The sequence below is a fragment of the Octopus bimaculoides genome, chromosome 4, assembly GCF_046866305.1.
Source record: "Octopus bimaculoides isolate indiv1 chromosome 4, ASM4686630v1, whole genome shotgun sequence".
Classification (NCBI taxonomy): Eukaryota; Metazoa; Mollusca; class Cephalopoda; order Octopoda; family Octopodidae; genus Octopus; species Octopus bimaculoides.
In genome coordinates, this window is record NC_142931.1 from 146,507,180 (window position 1) to 146,533,826 (window position 26,647).

Below are 26,647 nucleotides of genomic sequence, written 5' to 3' on the forward strand. Positions count from 1 at the left end.
ATTAGGGACAAAATCCAAAATTACAGGTAAAAACTCAATTAAAATCAATTTATAAAAAATTAAAATTAAATTGAGCTTTATAGATAAAATATATATAAAATATATAGTTTTAGGGAAAATAACCAAGTTTCAAGAACTCATCGATGAAAATCCACTATCACATATAGAAAAATTAATAATTAAAAGCACAATAAATGAGTATAATATAAAGTAAAGTAAATATCATAAGATAAATATAATATATATATATATATATATATATATATATATATATATATATATATATATATATATAAGTAGCTGTGTGGAAAGAAGCTTGCTTACCAACCACATGGTGCTGGATTCAATCCCACAGTGTGGCACCTTGGGCAAGAGTCTTCTACTATAGCTCCTGGCTGACCAAAGCATTGTGAGTGGATTTGGTAGCTGGAAACCGAATGAAGCCCATCATTTATATATATATATATATATATATATGTATGTATGTATATACCTATGTGTGTGCCCCACCACTACATGACAACTGGTGTTGGTTTGTTTATGTCCCTGTAACTCAGTGGTTCAGCAAAAAGAAACTGATAGAATAAGTACCAGGCTTTAAAAAAAAGAGTACAGGGCTTAATTCATTTGACTAAAAATTCTTAAAGGTGGTGCCCCAGCATGGCCGCAGTCTAATGACTGAAAGATATAAATGCTAAATGACAAAAGAGGTCATATATTATTATTATTATCATTATTATTATTATTATTTTAAATATTAAGTCATTATACATTCATAATGTGGTTATATTTTCATATTTTTTTCTATTCTATACAATTTCCAGACAAGTCTTGTCAACATACTTTTTGCTGCATTCCTCAGTACCTAAGTGACAAGACAAATATCCCCAATAAAAACAACAGCTATCACTTTCGTGACCTTAACCTCTCCCATGTGGTCCACTGCAAACATCACATTGGTCAGTGTTGAAGCAAGAGGTGCAGCTATGTAAGAAACAACAACAAAGAGAGGCTTAAGCATACGAAGTATACTTTATTCTGACCCAAAACTTTATTTGCTATTACAACAAGTGCGACTGCTTGGCAGTTGCTGCACAGAATTGGATATGAATTTCTTGTTGTTGTTGTTGTTATTCAATATCTACCCCTCTTCTACAATCTTCATTGCAGCATAACTTGCATAATTTACTTAGTGCAAAGTTGGATTGCAGTTGCATCGCATATGTTTATGCATGTATGTATGCACGTATGCACGCACGTATGTATAAACTTTTTGACACACACACGCACATTTGCAGCAGTCTAATCTAATATACAAAGCATCCTGAAACATGTTGCAGCAGCCAATATGTAGGTGCACTACATTCACTTGGTGCATACTAGTTGTGCAGCTAGCTGCAAGCTTCCAGCTGTAATTGTCCTCATTATGACTCACACTTCAGATCGTTGACCTCTCCTTGAGCAACACAAGCAGGCAGGGAAGAGTGAACGAGTGGTAGGCAGAGGACATGTTGCTTTTAGAGAGAGAGAGAGAGAGGAGGGGGAGGGGAGGGGAGGACGTCCTCATTGTTTTTGTTGTGTGTGTGAGGAGGAGGAGGAGGAGGTGAAAGAAAGAGCAAGAGAGAGGGGGAGAGAGTGTGGGTTTTTTTCTGTTATTAATTTATGAGATAATGATTAGAGTGCAGACACACATACGCACATTAATGTATATGCATTAACACACACACACACACACACATATATATGTATTTGTGTGTGTGTGTCTATGAGAAATAAGTAAGCTGTGAAGTGAAAGACGCCCATACACATAAATGTGCAAACGTGTGGGTTTGGGTCATGTTATGCAAGTATGAGCGGACATTGACCTGACGGAGGAGGGTGAAGGTTTCGGAAAGGGTATGGTGTGGGGAAGTTCCCCCAGCTGGGACTAAATCACAGAAAAAACACACACACACACACATGCACACACGCATTGGCATCATGGCCGTTTTAACTTCCTCCTTTCCATGCTTTCACAGATTGGACATTGCTGTCTTACTTGTTTGTAATTTGACTGCGGCCATGCTGGAGCACCGGTTTTAGTCGAGCAAATCGACCCCGGGACTTATTCTTTGCAAGCTTAGTACTTATTCTATCGGTCTCTTTTGCCGAACCGCTAAGTTACGGGGACGTAAACACACCAACATCCATTATCAAGCGATGGTGGGGTGACAAACACAGGTTATAGGATCGCGGTTTCAATTCCCAGACCGGGTATTGTGAGTGTTTACTGAGCAAGAACACCTAAAGCTCCACGAGGCTCCGGCAGGAGGGGGGGTTGGTGGCGAATCCTGCTGTACTCTTCCACCACAAACTTTCTCTCACTCTTACTTCCTGTTTCTGTTGTGACTGTAATTCAAAGGGTCAGCCTTGTCACACACTGTGTCACGCTGAACCTCCCCGAGAACTACGTGAAGGGTACACGTGTCTGTGGAGTGCTCAGCCACTTGCACGTTAATTTCCCGAGCAGGCTGTTCCGTTGATCGGATCAACTGGAACCCCCCTCGTCGTAAGTGACAGAGTGCCAACAACTCATATCATCATCGTTTAATGTTCATTTTCCATGTTGGCATGGGTTGCGAGGTTTGACAGGATCCGTTGAGCTCTAAGGCCATTTCAAGTCCCAATGTCAGCTTTGGCATGGTTTGTATGACCAGATGCCCTTCCTAATGCCAACCATTTTACAGATTGTACCATGTGCTTTTTTATGCAACTGGCATTAACAAGGTTACCAAGTAACTTGCAAGGCAAGAAAATAAAAAAAACGGGAAAAAGGAAAAGGAAAAAGACATGAGGAAAAGAACAAAAAAGTCTTGACTATATGGGGGTGGGGTAGGTTAGTGAATGATACACACACACACGCACACACACATGCACACACACACACACGCGCACACACACACATATATATATATCATTATCATTGTTCAACGTCTGTTTTCCATGCTGGCATGGGTTGGATGGTTTGACTGAGGACTGACAAGCCAGAAGGCTGCACCAGGCTCCAATCTGATCTGGCAAGGTTTCTACAGCTGGATATCCTTCCTAATGCCAACCCCTCCTAGAGTGTAGTGGGTGCTTTTTTCATGCCACTGGCATGGGAGCCAGTCAGGCGGAACTGGCATCGACCACGTTCTGATGTTGATTATATATTATATACTGCTTGGCACCTTGGGCAAGTGTGTCTTCCACTGAAGCCTCGGGCCAACCAAAGTCTTGTGAGTGGACTTGGTAGACAGAAACTGGAAGAAGCCTGTCGTATATATATATATATATATATATATATATATATATATATATATATATATATATATATATATGTATGTATTTGTTGTATATGTATGTGTGCATGTGTGTATTTTATGTACCTGTGCTTGTGCCCCCACCATCGCTTGTCGACCGATGTTGGTGTGTTTACATCCCCATAACTTAGCAGTTCAGCAAAAGAGACTGACAGAATAAGTACTAGGCTTACAAAGAATAAGTCCTGGGGTCGATTTCTTCGACTAAAGGCGGTGCTCCAGCATGGCCAAAGTCAAATGACTGAAACAAGTAAAAGAGAATACTAAAGTAATGCTGGAGGCCAACACTGATGAAGGGATCTCTGCATCAAACAAGACAGAGATGGCACGAGTGATTGGGTGAAGGAGAAATAATGCGGAGTTCAATAGCATACAACATTGGATCATTAAACAAACAAAAAAAAATTCTAGCTTGTTTCAAAATGGGTAACAAATATCATTTAACATGTTTAGATGCAGCATGGCTGTGTGGTTGAAAAGCTTGCTTCCCAATCATATGGTCTCAGGTTCAACCCCACTGTTCAGCACCTTGGGTAAATTTCTTTCTTTTTTAGCCGCAGGCCAACAAAAGTCATGCGAGTAGATTTGGTAGATGAAAGCTGAAAGAAGTCTGTTATGTGTGTGTGTGTGTGTGAGAGAGAGAGAGAGAGAGAGAGAGAGATTGTGTGCGTCCTTGTCTTGACGTAATGTGATGCTTTTAAATGATGATGATCATCATCATACAAGCAAAGTTGTTCATTTGCAGTCTTTCATGAAAAACATGTCTGACCACATCTGGAAAGAGAAAGAGGTTTGGCAAAAGGATGGGGGGGGGGACACCTGTCATAGAAAATCAACCTCAACAAGTTCCATTTGATTCATGCAAGCATAGAAAAGTGGATGATAAAGGATGACTGTGTTTATAACCTGAGTGCAGCTACATCTACAGAAGTATCCTTCACTAAACACCACCACAAACAGTCAATGACTAAATAGCTGCACTTTCTGAGTTTGCCACTTTGGGTTCCACTCAAGAGACAGGTCACTTCAGTGAATACCCAAAGTAAAGAAAAACTTAGAGAGGGAACAGACTAAAATCTTTGAATTCTCCCAAAAATGAAAGTAGAAAAGATATGCAGTGATATACATCTAGAGAATCCTGGAAGGACTTGTACCAAACTTTGGCACCAAAAGTTACACAAACAGCAGAATGGGGCACCACTGTATAATGCCAAAGATCCCAACATTGTGTCAAAGATACAGGACCAGATACTGCAACAGCTTGGGTTTGAAGGGCCCACAACTTTTAAATGCTTGAGAGACCTGCACAGTGTGGATGTAGGGGCCTTCAAAACAAAACTAGATCTCCTCCTGTTAAGGGCTCTGGATGAACCTACTGCATGACAGGATATGCAGATGAGGGCAGCATCAAATGTCACACATCAGAGGAGGTGCCAGGTAGAAAAGGTGTGGCAAAGCTAACAAAAGTGATCCAATATGGCTGCAGTTCTCAAGCTGAAACTAGTTGCCAAATCGGACTGGAGCCTGGTGCAGCCTCCCGTCTTGCCAGTCCTCAGTCAAACAATCCAACCTATGCCAGCAAGGAAAGCAGACGTTAAATGATGATATACATATAGCAGATACTGGAAGACAATGCAGTCCTTGGGCCAGTGGACCCTGTCAAACTACCTAACCCATGCCAACATGGATAATGGATGTTAAAGGATGATGATGGGCTATGTGGTTCAACCTCCTGACATTTGAGAGACGGAAACTGTATTGAATCTTGTTGCCACCATTGCTGTCATTATCAATATCATCATCCTTTTATGTCTGTCTTACTTGTGGGTGTGTCTTCACATTGGCACCACTTGGCGAGAGCAGTAACATTTGTTTACATCCTTCATAAACAAAATATTCTGTAGTTTTGTGGTTAAACAAGCAAAGACCAAAGGGAAAAAGTTATCTTGTTTGAAATGAAGTGAGGATTGGTATGAGGAAAGACATCCAATGAGAGAGTCCTGCCTCGTGAAGTCTCACTCAACCCATCCCAGAATAACCATGATGCTATATTAAAAACATGGAAAACAGATGTTAAATGATGATGATGATCACACACACACACACACACACACACTATACATCATCGTTTAATGACCATCTTCCATACTGACAAGAATGAGGCAGTCTGACAGGATCCAACAAAAGCCGGACAACTGAGTTGAGGATCTAAGTCTTCCTTAAGATGGTTTCTTGTCATGGTTTCTATAGCTGGATGCTCGTCCTGATACCAACCACTTTACAGAATGTCATCAAGGCAGAGTTGGCTTTTTGTCAGGTGTTGAGAGGTTAAAATGTAATAAAGAGACAGGCATCTTGCTATAGAAAAGCTACATAGCTACTTTGCATTATGTAGAAGAGGATGGGAGCAACTGGAAAGATGACAGAGGTGTTGGTGATGAAGTGTTGGAGCATACGGTCAAGGAAGAAGAAGAAGGAGGAAGAATAAGAGAGAATACAGACTGAGGATGTGGAATATAGACTGAGGATGGGTGAATGAGTTCATAGGAGTGTGAGAAGAGAGTGGCTGGTGGTTATGGATGGGAGTAAAGATGAATGGAATAACTGATGTACAGGTGTAGTGAATGGGGGAGAAGGTAAAAGAAATACCCCAAGGAAGTGGAGGAGGAGGTGACAAGGGGCAATAGAGGAAGGGTGGAAAGCAGCAGTTTAATAAACCTGTAAGTAGAGCAGAAAATAAGATGGTGTGCAGTGATGGTGGTGTCAGGGTAGAGAGATGTACATAGACAAAGATGGAGGTTAGACATACAAAGTGGAGGTTACTTTATTCCCTACAAAGAATGGGGAATAAAGGTGGTGGCAGTGGTGGATATGAGAGGGTGCTAAAGATGGGGTATGGCAATTTAGCTGAGAAGACAGGAAAAGGTACCTGGAGACACTGAAAGGGACGATCAGTAAAAATAAAGTGGGAAGGGGTGATATTGAGCATGAAGGATGGATGTTAAGGGAAGTGGTGGTTCTAGGGAGAGGTGGAGGTCACCATTGGCAAAAAAAAAAAGGGAACAAGTATCAAGCAGATTCTGCTGTCATATGATTACAACAGCTGAATAGAATTATAATTAAAAGAGTGATGAATGGATGGGTGTGTTAGGAATATGGGAAGGCTTGACAGGGACAGACTGGGTGCAGGAGTAGGGCCCAATAAGTGTGTAAACATGAACCCAATGCTTTTAGGAGCTCACTTTTATTATAACTTATTGGTTCCATCAAGCACAGAAAAATGTCATTAATTTCAGTTCTTTGTCCTCTTCTCCCTCAGATTCAGCATCAAAGACCAAAGAACTCTGTCAAGGGATATTTCCTGATTGACAAAAGCAAAGTACAATGGTTTACTTTTAGCTGAATTCCTCTCCAGCAGAAGGATGCCCTGGCACAAAACCAAAGTGCATCTCGTGCAAACTAATTCTCTTCTAAATTAATTAGGCTATAACATCTTTCAGGAACTTTCATGACCTGGTCCAAAAATTCTTCAAGGTGGTGCCCCAGCATGGCTGCAGTCTAATGACTGAAACAAGTAAAAGATATATGCACACACACACATGTAATAAGAAGTGTTTCCTAACCATGTGGCACCTTGGGTAAGCGTCTTCAACTATGGCTCTAAACTGATCAAAACCTTGAGAGTATATATATATATATATATATATATATATATATATATATATATATATATATATATATATATATATATGAGTGAGAGAGACAATTATATAATTATGATTAAGGCTACTAGAGAGGTATCACCATGCTAAATATAGCAGTCAAAATATAGCATTTTTGACTGCTATATCTAGGATAGTGGTACCTCTCCAGTACTCTTAATCATAGTTATATTTATATAATTATATATCTATAGTAATTATTACCTATATGGTTTTTTCGATGCTGGCCACTTGATATGATCGTTATTTTAAATAATGTTGAGTGAATCGAGCCCAGTACTTATTGATTTTGCTAAGTCTGGTACTAATTCTATCGTTCTTTTTTTATCAGACTGCTTAGTTACAGAGAGGTAAACATGCCAACATCAGTTGAGAGGGGGGGACAAACACAGACGTATACGACAGACTGGCCATGCTGGGACACCACCTAGGAAAGTTTTAGTTGAACGAACTGACTCCAGTACTTTTTTTATAATAAGCCTAATTTTTATATTAAGCCTAATCATTCCCTTTTACTGAACTGCTAAGTTCCAGGGACATAAACACACCAACATCGGTTGCCAAGTGGTGGTGAGGGACAAACACAGACACAAAATCATAAAAACACACAAATATGTATATGGTGGGCTTCTTTCAGTTTCCATCTATCAAATCCACTCAGAAGGATTTGGTTGGCCTGAGGCTATAGTAGAAGACATTTGCTCAAGGTGCCATGCAGTGGGACTGAACCCAGAACCATCTAGTTGGTAAGCAAGTTACTTACCACACAGCCACGTATATATATATATATATATATATAATTATGTGTATTTCTTCTATCTTAATGAATAAAAATTCTTCTGATAGAATAAATGGGTTAATAGAAACCAATGTAGCAAAGAACACAAAATAACTGTGGTTAGCTCCTGTTTTTAAGGCAGGAACTCCTTGAAATTTTGGGTATTTGAGTATATTTAAGAATTTAAGGATTGGAGAAAACGCATGTTATATATATATATATATATACATACATACACACACACCACAGGCTCTTTCAGTTTCCTTCTACCAAATCCATTCAGAAGGTTTTGGTCGACCCGAGGCTATAGTAGAAGACATTTGCCCAAGGTGTCATGCAGTGGGACTGAACCCAGAACCATGTGGTTGGAAAGCAAGCTACTTACCACACAGCAAGTCTAAGAATGGAGGTGATGGTGTTATAAAAGATTGTTCATTGTGATCATTTCCTAAATACATCATAGATATAAATATAAAGGATTATGCAATACTACAAGGTATTGCATGTGATGCAATCCCGTCTCTTCAGAGTAAGAGCAAAAAAGTAATACAGGTGTGGCTGTGTAGGAGGTTTGCTTCTCAGCCACGTGGTTCCAAGTTCAGTCCCACAGTGTGGCACTTTGGGTGAGTGTCTACTAATATAGCCTTGGGTTGACCAAAGTCTTGAGAGAATTTGGTGGATGGAAACTGAAAGAAGCCCATCGTGTGTGTGTGTGTGTGTGTGTCTGTGCGTGTGTATATATATATATATATATATATATATATATATATATAGGTGCAGGAGTGGCTGTGTGGAAAGTAGCTTGCTTACCAATGACATGGCTCCAGGTTCAGTCCCATTGCGTGGTACCTTGGGTAAGTGTTTTCTACTATAGCCTTGGGCCAACCAAAGTCTTGTGAGTGGATTTGGTAGACAGAAACTGAGAGAAACCTGTCATATATGTGTGTGTGCATGTGTGTGTGTGTCCACCGTCGCTTGACAACCGATGCTGGTGTGTTTATGTCCCTGTCACTTAGTGATTCAGTATAAAGAGACCGATAGAATAAGTACTAGGCTTACAAAGAATAAGTCCTGGGGTCGATTTGTTCAACTAAAGGCAGTGCTCCAGCATGACTGCAGTCAAATGACAGAAACAAGTAAAAGAATAAAAGAATATATATATATATATGTGTGTGTGTGTGTGAAAAAGTCTTTAGCAGTCCTCCAGTAACAGGGTACTGTGACAAGCCCTCTTCTGTTTATTATTCACAAAAATGCCACTGAAAACACCATCAAACATAGCAAAAAAAAATTAAATGATAATAATAAAAAAAAAATCTTTGTAGATGATTCTATGTTCCAGAAAGTCATCAAAATGAATATGTGACAAAACAAAACTCCAATCTGATATATACACTGTATACACATATATATGACAGGCTTCTTTCAGTTTCCGTCTACCAAACCCACTCACAAGACTTTGGTTAGCCCGAAGCTATAGTAGAAGACACTTGCCCAAGGTGCCACGCAGTGGGATTGAACCCGGAACCATGTGGTTGGTAAGCAAGCTACTTACCACACAGTAACTCCTGCACCTATATATATTATCTATCTACATCCATCCTTATAAAAAGCAAAATTTGTTTGTTTGTATGTTGACTGCTGAAAACATTAAATAAAACTGATAATATTTCAGGTTTTTCATGTCATTTAAATTAATTTGACCGTTTCGCAGATAACTGTGCACTTATTTTCTGAAAACGGAATGAGGGAGATGTGGAGTTCGTGGTGTATTGGCTCCTATTTCTAGCAATCCACCTACTGTCTATTTCATCATAAAGCTTTTTAAAGAGTGAAAAAATACTCCACCTATCACTCAATCCACCTCCAAAATTACATTTATTCCTTTGAAGTTGCCGCCAGACTTCTGCTTTCTCTGTCTCTATGTCCCTCTCTATCTCTCTCATTATCTTCCTCTCTCGTTGGTTGTATATGTGTCTCTCTCTCTCGCACTACCTCTATCTCTTTATCTCTCTAGAGAAAAAACATGTGTGAGAGAGAGAAAGGGGGTTATGGAGAAAAAACAAGTGAGACGCTGGACCTCTGCTTTCTCTCCGTCTTTGTGTTCCTCTCTATGTCTCTATCTCACTATCTCTCCCTCTCTCTTGTTGTATATGCCTGTCTCTCTCATTCCGTCTACCTCTTTTTCTGTTTGGAGAAGAAATACGCGAGACAGATAAATGTATGGTTGTCCTGTAATAAAGTTAAATGTATGAATATTCTTTTCTACTCTAGGTGCAAGGCCCGAAATTCTGGGGGGGGGGGGGGTCAGTCGATTAGATCGACTCCAGTATGCAACTGGTACTTAATTTATCAACTTCAAAAGAATGAAAGGCTAAGTCGACCTCAGCAGAATTTGAACCCAGAACATAAAAAAACAGTTGAAATACCACTAAGCATTTCGCCCAGTGTGCCAATGTTCCTGCCAGTTCTCTGTATGAATATTTACATAATTGTCAAAAATCAAAATCACAATAAAAAATGGAAATTGTAGTTGTGGCAGATGTCAGTTTCGCTTGACTGGCTCTCGGGCTTGTGGCATGCAATAAGCACCATTCATGTGTGGGTCGTTGCCAGTGTCGCCTGACTGGCTCCCCATGCTGGTGGCACGTAAAAAGCACCCATTACACTCTCAGAATGGCAGGTGTCAGGAAGGGCATGCAGCTGTAGAAACATGCCAGATTATATTGGAGCCTGGTGCAACCTCCTGGCTTGCCAGTCCTCAGTTAAACCGTCCAACCCATACCAGCGTGGAAAACGGAGTTAAATGATGATGATGATGACGATACAGGTGTGCATGTTTATCGTGTACACCTGTATCTATGAATATTGAATTGAGAAGTTGGCAATGTAGTTGGCCATGAAGTTTGCTTTGTAACCCCATGGTTTTAGGTTCAGTCCCATTCTATGGCACCTCATTCTTGAGCCTCGCACCAAAGCCCTGGAGCTGTGAAAGCACCGAGTCGAATTGTTCGGCAGAAACTGAAAGCAGTCAGCAATGGTGTGTGTGTGTGGGGGGGGGGGTTTCAATATCATTTAATAGGTAAACATGGCCAGACATGTTTTTCACGGATGACTGGAAATGTATAGTCTCGCTTTCATGACAGAGATGCTTGTTCGCAACCATCATCAGATGTCTAGACTGATACACACATGGCTTCTGCAATATAGATGATTATTAAATAAATCATCGTATATATATAAATTCAGATCTTTAATACAATAAATACATGTAGGTGTCTTAATCATTCAATGCTTACACACAATCATACTTAATGCACTTCATAGAAAATACGTGTTTATACATATAGATCACATGGACTAAATGCATGATATATATATATATGATCATATATGTGTGTGTGTGTGTGCGTGTGTGATGAGATATGTGTGTGTGATCATGTATGTGTAATTGAAACTGTGCTGGTGCTTTACTCATCATCTATTTATACATTTTGTATAATTTCTCCATTATATATACATGATCAAGTATGTATATAAATATATGTTGTTCATGTCCTGTTGCTTGTATTTGTAATTGTGTACCATTTCTCCGTTTTCTTCCGTCCTTGTTTTTGTATACATTCGCTATCTTCCAAGGAATCTAATGCTCTTAGCTTGGATTTTCTTTGGGGCTGGCCAGATTGGAGCAGTCTTTAGTATAACCAGCCGAAACTGCAAAGATAATCTGGAACTTGACTGACGAAAGAAAACTCCGAATGATCTATCCTTGTCTTTTCTTGTCCTTTTTTGTATTATCTGTCTGGATGTCTTGTTGTCGTGTTCTTGTCCCATTTTTTTGTATTCTTATATATATATATGATCATGTATGTATATATATATGTGTGTGTGTTTGTCTATTTTTTTTTTTTGCCAAATAAACACATGCACTATATATATATATATATATATATATATATAATCATCATTTAACGTCTGCTTTCCATGCTAGCATGAGTTGGACGATTTGACTGGGGACTGGCGAACCATATGGCTGCACCAAACTCCAATCTGATCTGGCAGAGTTTCTACAGCTGGATGCCCTTCCTAACGCCAACCACTCCGAGAGTGTAGTGGGTGATTTTTACGTGTATATATATATATATATATTGTTTTTGTTCATTTGTTTATTAACGTTATTTTATTATTTTGATGCCTGTCCATTGTCCAGAAATCTTTCGTCACATTTGTGACCTCTTCCGCGACATTTTTTGATTCCGTGTGTGTTCTTGCTCCACTTACCTCATTCTGTTCTTCTAAGATGTGTATCCTTATCTGCACATGCATATGTCTCCTTGTTTGTGCATGTGCATGTGTGCGTATGCATGTGTGTGTGTCGTAGCTTTTAGCAGTAGTGTGGCCTTCCTTTCAGTCCCAACTTCTCACCCCATTGTGTTGCTACTGTCCTAAGACCTGAGAAAAAAGCAAAAAGGTACAGTTCCTGTATTCCTCTGTGTATGTGTGTGTGTTCGTCCATGGCGTTGTCATTGTGGTAGTTGTTGTTGCAGTTAATGCTGTCGTTGGCACCGCCGCTGCTACTGGCCGTGTTAGTTGTGTTGTTGACATCATATGGCTGTTCATGAGGTTTCATCTGTGTGTGTGTGTGGGGGGGGGGGGTTCATTTCATATGTATCCATGCTCTTTAGTTTTATTTATTTATTTTATTTATCTGTCTTACATTTTACAGGTATGTGACAGATATATTTATCTATTTATTTACTTTTTTTTAATACATCTATCCATTTCTCATAAGTATCAAGGTAAGTGCATATATGTCTATTGTGTGTGTATTACTCTGTATCTGTGTATTATTTACGGGTTTATATTTCTTTTCCCTTCCTTTTTCTCTTCACATCTCTGCTGTCTTTAGTCATGTGGTGTGATATGGTGATGGGTGTTACTGTTCCATTCATGTTTCCCATTGAGGCTTGGTCTGTCTACTGTTATGTGTGTAGCTTCTGTAATCTAAGTGTCGTGTCAGTTCTACATGTTGATAGTACTTTAACCTTTATGCTATTAATCGAGCCTCCAACTTTAGTCTGAGCCTGTTGGTAGAGCACTGACGAGCTTTTCCCTTCTTTGAGCTCTCGCCAATGTTCATCTATACACTCTCCTATGCTGCATGCAGTTTCTCCTATGTAGGTAGTTGTCATGTTTCTGCACCATCCCTCAGCACATCGTAAACTATACACTACATTCCTAATCTTATGGTTAGCCTATGGTTTCATCCTACATACAACACAATTGTACTCTGTACAGGGGGACTTATCAAAGGGATAGGTATTGCGGATCAGGGATTTTAAAGGGGCACCAGCCCTCTTTACTACTTTAATTCGTAGATTAGCCTTACTGCTTTTCTAAAAGGGTGTGCTAGTTCACCGCTTATTCCATTATTACAATCCAGAATATAGTTGCTGCCATTGTTGCATTGATGTACGTATTAAAGTTGAACATTCTGGAAATATTGTTTGCAGAGCTATTCTACAGGGTGTCCAAAAAGTCTGGGTACATGAGGATTAACACATACTTTAAGAAATTATTATTTCTTATATTTAATTGTTTATGTTATGAGTTTATTTACTCCATGTACCCAGACCTTGTGGACACCCTGTATAACAATTTTTTTTGTATTGTTTTGTCACCATTACACATGTTTCATTTGCTAATAGGAATCACCAAGTTGTACATGTTGGAAAAACATCTAGGAAATTTCAATGAACATGACACACTGGTATTTTTTGTTGTCATACCAAGTGTTGGCCTTATTTATCTTATTACGGGTCCTTTCTGTGCTGTCCCAGGAATTACTCCTGTACAGTAGGAAGATCCCCTTAGCATCACACTCAATGATGGCTTTGTACTTAGTCCTGGCTCCTTTGTCTACTCTAATCCTGTCCCTTTGGTTGTAGTCAGAACTGCAAGCGGTGGATGAAGTGTTGTATGTATCTTTCCAATTCCATAGGGTTGCACATGCAAGACACATTCCTCATCTCATCAAGTCAGCCATCAGAATGTTGAACTTGGCGCTGTCCGCAATATATGATCAGATATATATATAGATATGTATGTGTGTGTGTGTATATATGCATATATATATATATATATATATATATATATATGCAAGACGCAACAAAAAATTTTACAGAAATAAATATGTAAATAAGTGGAAATTTTACCGTGAGTGTGTTAAATTATAAGGCACTAAAAGAGAATGACTCTCCCCAGACACAACAGTATATATATTTATATATATATATATATATATATAGTGTTGATCAGAAGTCACCCGACAGTAAATCAAAATTCCATAAATACTATCAGCAATTCTGCATTGACTTGAATGGAAAAATGTCACTCAAGAAGGACTTCAGTTTAAACAATTTTCCTGCTGTTTCATATTTAGATGCTTTTATTAAATTCATTCAGTTGTTAAGCATAAATAAATCTTGGAAGTGAATGGCTTTGATTTACTGTCAGGTGACTTTTGGCCAACCCTGTATATATATATATATTTTATTTATTTATTTATTTATGGGTTTCAGCCAAGTGGCTGTGGTCATGCTGGAGCACCAATTTTATCATGTATGTATGCGTATATATACATATATATATATATATAATCATGTGTGTGTATCATCATTGTCATCATCGTTTAATATCCGCCTTCCATGCTGGCATGGGTGACACACACACACACACACACACATTTGTCTTTTTGGTTGGATTGTTTTTCTTCTGTCTTCTCACCGACCACTCATATGTCGTCTTCAATGGAGGTCTGAAATTCCATCAAACAGACCTTGGCTCAAGCTAACATCCATCCATCCATCCATCATGGGAACAGATTGCCATGGATAGGACAACCCGGAGGACTGCTATCCGCAATGGATTCAGCACCTTCGAGCAGAACAGACAACAGAATGAGGAAGCAAAACGCAGGAGAAGAAAGGAGTGTTTTCAACGTCCTCGACCCGCACTGACCATCCCATGCGAGTTCTGCCCATGACTCTTTCACCACCAACTTGGACTCCAAAGTCACTTTCGGTACAAACATCAATCGAGGAGACTGGATGGAAACTGACAAACCCAATGCTCAGATACAAGCTGGAGCTGACGATATGTCTATATGCATGTATATGATCATGTATACATGCTTATTATGTTATGTATATATGTCTCTTGCAATATACATGCAAATATGCAGGTGTATAATATACTTCCTTATATTACTCTAAATATATATATATATATATATACCTCTCCATTATATGTACCTAAGCTATAAAAGTGAATGGAGGGTGAGGTAGATAGAAACAAAGAGAAACAGTGTCTGGGAGAGAGAGTGACTGAAGGGGAACAGTAAGAGGCGAGGTGAAATAATGACAATGTGTAAGGAGGGAGAGAGAAAGAAAGAGAAGACATTGAGTAAGAGTGAAAAGAAGAAGGGGAGGTGTAGCTGTTAGCGATTTGCTATAAATAACTAGCACCTTGAGCAAGTATCTTCAATCACAGTGTTGGGTTATGAAATTTGATAGATGAAAACTGGGCACCACTTTAGTGTGCGGTCGACCTGTTTATTTACACTTCAGCACACAGTCTAATCTTAACCTTAAATCCTAAATCTTAACCCTGACCCTAACCCCAAACCTGAACTAACCCTTAATCCTAAACCAGATCAGGTCATTTCACAGCACAGACTATGGATACTGTAGTAGCATCAAAAGACATACAGAAACCAGTCTTATTTATGTGCAGTAAACTTGTCCTGTTATTTAGCATTATGCTCTCACCTGCTCCTCGGATATTTTTTAGTGAAGTTCATTCATTTATAAATATTCAAATGAGGTCTGGAAATAATTCTGTATCTTCCGATGCTGCTTCTTACAACTGCAACCTGTGCATTATGGCTGCTTCCAGCTTTTTCTTTTCAGTCACAGTGACCTTGAGGAGACGACAGGCACCACCTCTCCACCGTTTGTCTAAGATAGTGGGTTCCCATACAGAGCAATGTGACACATCACAGAATCATCATTATCAGATTTACTGAAGTCTGCTGTGAAAACTGCGTTATCAGATTAAAAAAAACAACACAAAAACTGAAAATCTAAATATAATGTCTTCATATCTAAAGTTTATTTATTGAATACAAAGTAATTAATTCTTAAAAAAAATTAATGAATCGGTAGAGTTGTGATTGTCTTTGATAAAATACCTTGTGGTATTGATTCTGGCTCTCTGCATTCCTAATTTAAAATCCACCGAGGGACTTAAACTTAGAGACACTTAAAATCGAACAGCTCAGTCTATCTAGCTGTAAATATGTACCACTAGGTATTTGTAGTGAGCCCATGACAAAGGTGCTCAATTTTCAACAGTCCAGTTTATTTAGCTGTAAGAAGGTATCACACCGAGACATAGTGCTACTCTGTTCATTTTTACTTAACAGTTCATCTTTGAGGACCGGGGGGGGGGGGTGTCACTAAGTAACGTACCAGTCCAGGTCCCAGGTCAGTGGCCAATTGATAAAATTGTTTGAACTCTAGATGAGGTACTTTGTTTGCAGATACTGTTTGCGCTCTTTGGGTTCTGAACTGAAATTCAGCATCGATGCCAACGGCGAAAGCTAATCACCAGATTGTCAGAACATTATGTCCAAGCCACCAATGGCCAGTGCGGTCAAGAGATAAAATGACAACAGTAAACTAAAGCAGTTAGACTAAGATGGCTGAATAGGAAAAACTGAGGAATTTTCTGTAATCTAAAATAATTTTCGGTTAAAATATAATCGCATGGCTGTCACTTGGAAGTGATGACTGTTTGGTAATGTATATGTCATGGATTTTTCATGTTTTTGGTTATTCTGTAATCATGAGCTAACATAGATGTCCTCTTAGTGTCCTCACTTTTGATTCAAAGGACATCAAGGATGTGGCAGGTGGTGAGGGCGGGGGAAGCAGAGAGGGGGACAGAGAGGGGAGGAGAGAAAGAGAGAGTGCGGGGGCGGGGTCTGTATCAGCATTAATCTTCCTGAAATCATATCTGAAACACTTCAAAAAATAAGGTGACACATTGGATTATGTAGTCCTTGGTTTACATAGATTGCTACTAGGGTTAAACAACAACACTGCCATGATCACCCTTATCCTCTTTCTCCTTCACCACCATTATCACACTATTGTCATCATCATCACCATCACTACCATCATCACCTGCACTATTATCAACATCACTGTCATCATCATCAAAATGATGACGACGACCACCACCACCACCACAATACTCAGTGTGTGTGTGTGTGTGTGTATGAACATGTAAACTATTGCCTGCAGCTCAAAGTCAACCTTGATCCAGACCTACAAGGAAAGCCACCTCACCCTTTTGGATCTCCAAGTTTGTTCCATTTGCCCATCTTTTTCGAAGGGGTGGGGTGTGACTTGAAGATTTGGTTGCTATTTCTAGTAGATAGAACAACTCCCTAGAGGCTCCCTTGCTAGTTCACTAGCAATAATAGTGGTAATAATAATAATAATAATAATCCTTTCTACTATAGGTACAAGGCCTGGATTTTGTGGGGAAGGGGACAATCAATTACATCGACCCCAGTACTCAACTGGTACTTAATTTATTGGCCCCGAAAGGATGAAAGGCAAAGTTGACCTCAACGGAATTTGAACTCAGAACATAGTGGCAGATGAAATACCGCTAAGCATTTTGCCTGGCATGCTAATGATTCTGCCAGCTCACTGCATTAATAATAATAATAATAATAATAATATAGCATGCCCAGCTGACAACAAGGTATGCGATGAAGAAGAAAGAAAAGTCGATAGATATGACAGGTTAGCTTGGGAGGTTAAGCAGTTGTGGTCGATGAAAAAGGTAGCAGTAGTACCAATAATTGTCGGAGCCCTGGGAACAGTGAGCAAAAATTTTGAGAAGTACGTGGAACAAATAGGGGTTGCAATAAGGGTGGAGCACTTGCAGAAAACAGTACTGCATGGAACCACTCAAATACTCTGGATGATGCTCGAAAAATATGGGGTGTTAACTTAGTTCACTTGTAGTTAACAGCTGACACCGCAGTACATCTCCAGCGTTAGAAGCTGTGCAAAGACAATCTATATATACAAAGATGCGAATGTGTGTCTGTCTGCCTGTGTGAATCCCTAAAACTTGAGAACTACACAACCAATTTCATTCAAATTTTACACATGCCTCACTTAAGGTCCATGTAGTGCAAGCCCAGAGCAATATATCTTCCCCACTATTTAAGTATTACTTGTCAAAAGTGAAACAATAACATCTCACTATTATAGTTTCACTTTAATACTGAAACTATTAAAGTGAAACTGTTATCTCGCATATATACAGGCATACATACATATATACATACATACATATAATATATATATATTATGTATATATATGTATGTATACATCTGCACAAATGTATATATAGATGTATATATATACATGTATACATCTGCACAAATGTATATATAGATGTATATATATATATATATATATATATATATATATATATATACATGTATATATATATATATATATCATCATCTATATATATATATATATATCATCATCTATATATATATATATATATATCATCATCTATATATATATATATATATATCATCATCTATATATATATATATATATATCATCATCTATATATATATATATATATATCATCATCTATATATATATATATATATATCATCATCTATATATATATATATATATATCATCATCTATATATATATATATATATATCATCATCATCATCATCATCGTTTAACGTCCGCTTTCCATGCTAGCATGGGTTGGACGATTTGACTGAGGACTGGTGAAACCGGATGGCAACACCAGGCTCCAGTCTAATTTGGCAGAGTTTCTACAGCTGGATGCCCTTCCTAACGCCAACCACTCAGAGAGTGTAGTGGGTGCTTTTACGTGTCACCCGCACGAAAACGGCCACGCTCGAAATGGTGTCTTTTATGTGCCACCCGCACAAGCCAGTCCAGGGGCACTGGCAACGATCTCGCTCGAAAATCCTACGGGAGCCAGTCAGGCGGTACTGGCAACGGCCACGCTCAAAATGGTGCATCTCATGTGCCACCCGCACAAGAACCAGTCCAGGGGCACTGGCAACGATCTTACTTGGCTTGCCGCTTCTTCTCACGCACAGCACATTTCCAAAGGTCTCGGTCAGTAGTCATCGCCTCGGTGAGGCCCAATGTACGAAGGTCTTGCCTCACCACCTCAGCCCAGGTCTTCCTGGGCCTACCTCTTCCACGGGTTCCCTCAACTGTTAGGGTGTGGCACTTTTTCACACAGCTATCCTCATCCATTCTCACCACATGTCCATACCAGCGCAATCGTCTCTCTTGCACACCACAACTGATGCTTCTAATGTTCAGCTTTTCTCTCAAGATACTTACACTCTGACGGGTATTCACATTGACATTACACATCCAACGGAGCATACTGGCTTCATTCCTTGCGAGCTTACGTATGTCCTCAGCAGTTACAGCCCATGTTTCACTGCCATGTAGCATGGCTGTTCGTACGCATGCGTCATACAGTCTGCCTTTTACTCTGAGTGAGAGTCCCTTTGTCGCCAGCAGGGGTAAGAGCTCTCTAAACTTTGCCCAGGCTATTCTTATTCTAGCAGCTACACTTTCAGCGCACCCACCCCCACTACTAACTTGGTCGCCCAGATAGCGGAAGCTATCGACTACCTCTAGTTTTTCACCCTGGAATGAGATAGAAGTTGTTTCCTGTTTGTTTACAGTCTTTATTGCACCTGAACATCTGCCACAAACAAAAACTAACTTGCTAGTTAACCTGCCTTTGATGTTGCTGCACCTCTTATGTGTCCATAGCTTGCACCGGGTACATCTTATAGAGTTACTACCTACTCCTTTTCTACATACTGAGCAGGGCCATCTACCTGAAGGGGTTTGTGTTTTATCTACCTTCCTACTTATTAGGATTTTGGTTTTAGCTAGGTTGACTCTAAGGCCCTTCAATTCTAGACCTTGCTTCCACACCTGAAACTTCTCCTCTAGTTCTGATAGTGACTCCGCAATTAGGTCAAGGTCATCAGCATAGAGGAGCTCCCAGGGGCAACCTGTCTTGAACTCCTCTGTGATTGCCTGGAGGACTATGATAAATAAGAGGGGGCTGAGGACGGAACCTTGGTGGACCCCTACCTCTACCCGGAATTCATTGCTGTGCTCATTTCCAACCCTCACCTTACTGGCAGCATCTCTGTACATGGCTCGCACAGCTCTCACTAACCATTCTTCTATCCCAAGTTTCCTCATTGACCACCAGATAAGGGATCGGGGGACCCTGTCAAAGGCTTTCTCCATGTCAACGAAAGCCAGGTACAGAGGTTTATCCTTAGCTAGGTATTTCTCCTGCAACTGTCTCACTAGAAATAAGGCATCAGTAGTGCTTTTACCTGGCACGAACCCAAACTGCATCTCATCTAAATTGATTCGCTCCCTAATTAGTTGGGCTATGACCCTCTCTGTAACTTTCATAACCTGATCTAACAGCTTGATGCCTCTGTAATTATTTGTATCTAAAGCGTCACCTTTACCTTTGTAGCAGTTGACTATGATGCTGCTACACCAGTCATTGGGTATGACATATATATATATATATATGTATAGATGTATTTGTATAGATGTATATGTGTAGATGTAGATGTATAGACAGATATAGATGTATTTGTATACATGTATATGTGTAGATGTATATATATAAATATATATATATATATATATATATATATATATATATATATATATATATATAGATGTACATGTAATATGTACACATATATATATGCATACATATATATATATATATATATATATATATAACAGAAAAGTCTAATTCTTCAATTGCATGTAACGCTGGGTATCTCTGCTAGTAGAATAATAATAGTAATAATAATAATAATCACTTAACATTCACTTTTCCATTCTTGCAAGGATCAAATAGAATTTGTTGCAGCAAGTTTTCTACAGCTGGATGCCCTCCCTGTTGCCAACCTTTCCTCTTTAAGCAAAGAAATATTTTCCCGTGGCCAGAGAAGACTGGAAACAAAATAACCTCATTCCAATGATGATCTTCATTTACAACCATCATATGATGTCTAGACAAAGGTTCGAACACACACAACAAATTTCTTTCAGTTTCTGTTCACTAAATCCACTCACAAGGCTTTGGTTGGAAACCTTGGGGCACAGAACTAAACACAAGACCATATGATTGGGAAGCAAGCAACCTTCTTAATAATAATAATAATAATAATGATAATAATACTTCCAAGTGTGTCAGTAATGAATTGGTATGTTTGGAAGTATCAGCACTCAACTATCAACATGGCTAAAAGAGATTGGTACAATTGTAAAGATAGAACACCCACAAAACCCATCATTGCTTGTAAGTGCAAGAGTTCTCCAAGTGCCGCCTTAGCTTGCTGGATGTAGGCAGCTGACGCTCATATACCCAGAAAAAGAAGCTGAGAGTTTTCATCAAAATGACAATAATGGTTTCAAATTTTGGCACAAGGCCAACAATTTTGGACTCCAGTATGTAACTGGTACTTATTTTATTGACCCAGAAAGGATGAAAGATAAAGTTAATCTTGTCTTGATGCAGCACCAGGCAGTGGCTTTCATGGCTTCTCATCTTGACTGATTGGAAGTGTTATCTTGTACATTGTCTTGGTATAAAAGATGGGCTACAGCAAATATTCTGCTCAACACCATAGATTTGCTTGACTTTAAAACCAGTTGAGCATGTCCCTTGGTGGCTGATGATATGTGCATCTCTAATCATGAGCAGAAGTAGTGGGGAAGCATCATAGCCATGTGTTGAGAGGAATTCTTTGGGGTTTGAATAATTCACCTTTGGAAACATGGGTGTTTTGTTCATCGTCCTTAAACAACCCTTATTCAGTGACCGCTTGAGCAGATGGGCTATTCAACTTGAAGAAAATTCTAACTGGGCCTGACCTGCAAGGACATTAGCTGTTTATCTTAATACAAGTTCACCATGTCACTCACATATGGTTGTGATGCATGTGCCTGGTGTACCCTTATCAGACGGGTAGTCATAATGGGTATAATGGGTGTTGTATATTTTACCCCAATGTCATTTTGATGGCAAGGACTGCTCTCTTACACAATAATGATGATTTCTTTTATTTGCCACAGGGGCATTAGATGAGGAGTACTTTTCAAAAACTGGTAACAGTTTGGAGTTTCACACAAAATTTGGTGTAAAAACCCCTAAAAAAATGGAGGGGGTGGAGGAGAAATGCAATGAAAGAGAAAGGATTTCTTTTACATGCCACAAGGTTGACAAGTGACGGGTCATTACAGTCTTTTTTTTCTTTTAATGTTAGTTATAATAACGGCTTCAGGTTTTGACATGCAGTCAATAATTTTTAGAGACAGAAGTTTAATTGATTACATCTGCCCCAGGGCTCAGCGGGACTTGTACTGAGTCAAAAGAAATACTGCAAGTCATCTTGTTCCGATGCTCGATAAAATCCTGCTAGTTCACTACTCTGTTAATTATAATACGGCCCTCTTATATAGGCACAAAACCAGATGTTTAACCCTTTCGTTACCGTATTTACTTTGAGATGCTCTGTGTTTCTTTCAGTTATTTTAAATATAACAAAGAATTTAGTAAAATAACTTAGTTATCATTAAGCTAGTGTTAGGAACATATATTGTGACTAAGGTTTGGTGGAAGATTTTAATTCAAAACTTATGAAAACAAGACATTTGTATTACCAGAGCCAGGTTGGTAACGAAAGGGTTGAATACTTCAGTATTTGACTAGTAAGTTATTTTAATAGACTCAGGAAGGATAAAAGGCAAAGTCGACCTCAGAAGATTTGAACCCAGAACATAAAACGAACATGACTAAATACCACAAAGTATTTTGTCCGACGCTCTACCGATTTTAGGTCAGAAGACCTCAAGACATTTGATCAGTCATAAGCAAACTGTGACCCGTGAGATTTTCTGAATGGCATGCCAGAGAATATTTACCTTTAATCATTTTTTTTTTTTTTAAGTAGTGCAGCCCACCTGTCTCATGCGGCCCGCGTCTAGTAAAACATTGTCTATGCTTGAGAGAAGAGCACGAGACGGAATACAAACGAGTGGCTGGGATTACATTGAGCAGAAGAACAGGAACGAACAGTATAGAAACACCAAAGACAAAAGCAAGAGGAAAAATAAACCAACAAACACGATGCCTCAAAGCAAATGCAACAGAGAAGCCCGTTTTACACAGCAGGAACACAAACGTGCACTTAATGGTGCAACAAGGGTAGTAGTAGTGGTAGTAGTATCACTAGCATACACACAGCACACATACCAAGAACGTTGGCAACATAAGTATACCTACAGCATATAAACACACATTCCAGGAATGTTAGCAACATACCACACATATATTTAGTAACAGTACACACACACACACACTCACACAACCATATCCTGTCAACAAATACATAACTGCACGCATACCTTCACAACACAACACACGACATACACAGACTCTATAAAAGTACTGTTAACATTCAGCGAACGAAGGTGCTTCTATGTGGTCAGTACATTTGCAAGAACAAGCAGCCAAAACACACCCAGTCAGAAGGACAACTTATATAATGCATTCCTTGGATACTGTACAGCTAATAAGACAAGATGGTCGCGGTTGGAATGCTTTTGATCATAGCTTTGTTTCGATCAGGGTTGATGGTTGATCGGGGATTGAACAGCAAAACTGAAATAAAAGTGCGACCAACACAAACATATACACACAGAAATATGTACACACATATAAATACAAACATATACACAATCAAACACAAAGATACACGCACAATATGTGTGTGTGTGTGTATATATGTGTGTGTGTGTGTGTGTGTGTGTGTGTGTGTGTGTGTGTGTATATTAGTGCACCTGAGCACTATACAATTTCTCTCTCTCTGTATATATATATTATATATACACACACATATATACATACACACACATACGCATATATATGTGTGTATGTATATATGTGTGTGTGTATATATATGTACACATGTATATATACACACATATATATATACACACACGTATATATATACACACATATATATATATACATACACACACGTATATATATACACACATATATATATACATACACACGCATATATATATACACACACACACACACATATATATACACACACACATATATATATAAACACACATATATATATATAAACACACAAATATATACATTCACAAAGATATATACACAGGCACGTACATAAATATTGTACAAACACACACTCACACACGCGCACGCCCATACATAACATCAAAAACACGTGAAACCAAACCAAAACAATACAAAGTTCCGAATGTTCTAGAATATTAAGAAGCAGCAGCAGCAACAGCACTACTACCACCACCACCACCACTAACAATAATAATAATAATAATAATACCACCACCACCACCACTATCGTAACAGCTGCTGCAAGGTGGCTGACTAACGACGACGATGATGACGGTGGTAGCGGTGGTGGTGGTGGAGCGTTGTTGTTTACAAACATTCAAGGCTACCGTTGACGTTTGTTGCTCTTCTTACCGACTTAACCAGGGTAGATTATTTTTGTACTTTTCGGGGTGGCCAGCCGCCAAACAAAAGATGCTGACCCTTGCCCACTCTCATCGAGGGGTGGGTAAGGTACCCACCATCCAACACGGACATCAACGGGTATGGCCAGGTTGCCTACTTGACGTGAAGTGGGGAAATCTACCCGATGTATTCAGATTGGGTTGTTTGGCCGAACATGTGTGTGTGTGTTTACGTTAATTTGTGTTATTGTTGAGGGCGGGTGGCTATCCAACGGTGGCCACCCAACCACAATCGCTGGTAGCCACTAGGTGACCGTTTAATCCTATTAAAAATAGCAGTCAAATCTCTCCCAAATCAGATCTTACTGTCTGAGAAAAGATAGACACATTGGATAACTTGGCCCAGGGGTAAAGTGGGCCTGGAAGGTCACGGCTGTAACGCTCTTCATTGTCTGTTTGTTCGATAGGAGCTAAACAGCTACATATATGCTGTCTCGACCTACTTAAAATAGTAGCTGAATCTCCCTCGTATGACATCTCAGCATCTTAAAAAACGAAGGACACCTACAACAATGCAATGTTATAGACACAATGTCTGAATACTAACAAAAAGGAAAAGACTGTTTGGTCACGATTGGAAAGTCTTTGAATCTACAAGTTTGCATGGTCAAGCCTAACCTGTGATCTCAACAATAATAACAAATGACAGGCGGAGTGTCACGACAAAATTAGGACGAGGCAAAGAATCTATAAATAAAATATTATAAAATTCACAATATTTTAATGAGGATAGCAAATGTCATTTATATTTTATATTGCTTTTGGCTTCTGTTCTATTATTTCAAGTGATCTCGATTTCGATCGATAACGAACCCAGGGCCCTTCGTGTAAGATTTTGCTCTCCTCAGATACAACCACTACAGTAATAGTAACCAAACGCGATTTCAATGTGATTGCCCGGGTTGCTAAAAGAGCAGCTAAATCTCCCTCATATAATGTTTTATAAAAAGTATCTATGAAGACTCATAGACTGATGTAGTCCTGGATACTCGATGTATAGAGTAAAAGTGATGGTTCTCGTTGGAACGCTTTCATGGAAAGGCCTGTTCGATCAGAACTGTCCTGGGCTATGAAAGCAAAACAAAAACACTTGTAGACGAGAGTAACAACACCACACACACATACACAACTGTCATGACAATTATATATACATACTTTTACAATAATATACACACACACAAACACACAATCGTGATATAAAGAGATCTGATTTAATTATCAAAACAAATTAACAAACTTAATTATGTGACCAATACATAGAAAAAGACGATACTGCACACACACACACACACGTATATATATATATATATATATATATATATATATATATATATATATATATATATATATATATATATAGCATGAGATAAAAGCCCTGGCTTTATACATCGCGACGACCCACTAAAAGAATGAATGAAGGGTAGCTATCTAGATATGTGATGGGTCAGGCAACCAGACAGACTGGCTTTGTCGTTTGGGAACCCCATCGCACCATCTAGAAGCAATGACAACGAATAAAAGACACAAATACTGAAAATATATACAAACACATATGCATATTCTGTGTGCATGCGCACGAGTATATATATATATATATACACACACACAAACACACTCACACAATTTACCCGAACCTTCATTACATAATATGGTGTAATGCTTGTTTACCTTAGTACATGACATGTATGTATACGTGTGTGTATATGTAAGTGTACGCGCATCAGGCTGTAATCACAAGGGTATGTATGTATAGAGCACTGGTGTTTATTTTTGCCATGAAATAATTTATAAATACGCGTGTATACATATATATGCATGCGTGTGTGTGTGCAGTGCAAATATATATATATATACATACATACATACATATATATATATATATATATATGTACGTATGTATATGAACGTGTATGTTTACATATAAATATATATATGGTTGTGGAACTGACCTTAATTCTTGCTTCCTCGTCTTGCTATATGTGTAGTTAGATTAAATTCCGGGATCACTCA

General features: G+C 38.9%; 1 protein-coding gene across 3 annotated transcripts in view; it reads right to left on the reverse strand.

Annotated features, from left to right (window-relative positions):
- LOC106881915 (uncharacterized) overlaps positions 1 to 26,647 on the reverse strand; it is an 81,459-nt gene that overhangs the window by 34,217 nt on the left and 20,595 nt on the right. The window contains exon 1 of one of the 3 annotated variants that reach the window (XM_014932435.3): positions 26,587 to 26,647. The exons of the other annotated variants lie outside the window; for them this stretch is intronic. The gene's annotated coding sequence lies outside the window, so the exon portion shown is untranslated. The remainder of the gene's footprint in view (positions 1 to 26,586) is intronic. 3 annotated transcript variants of the gene reach the window in all.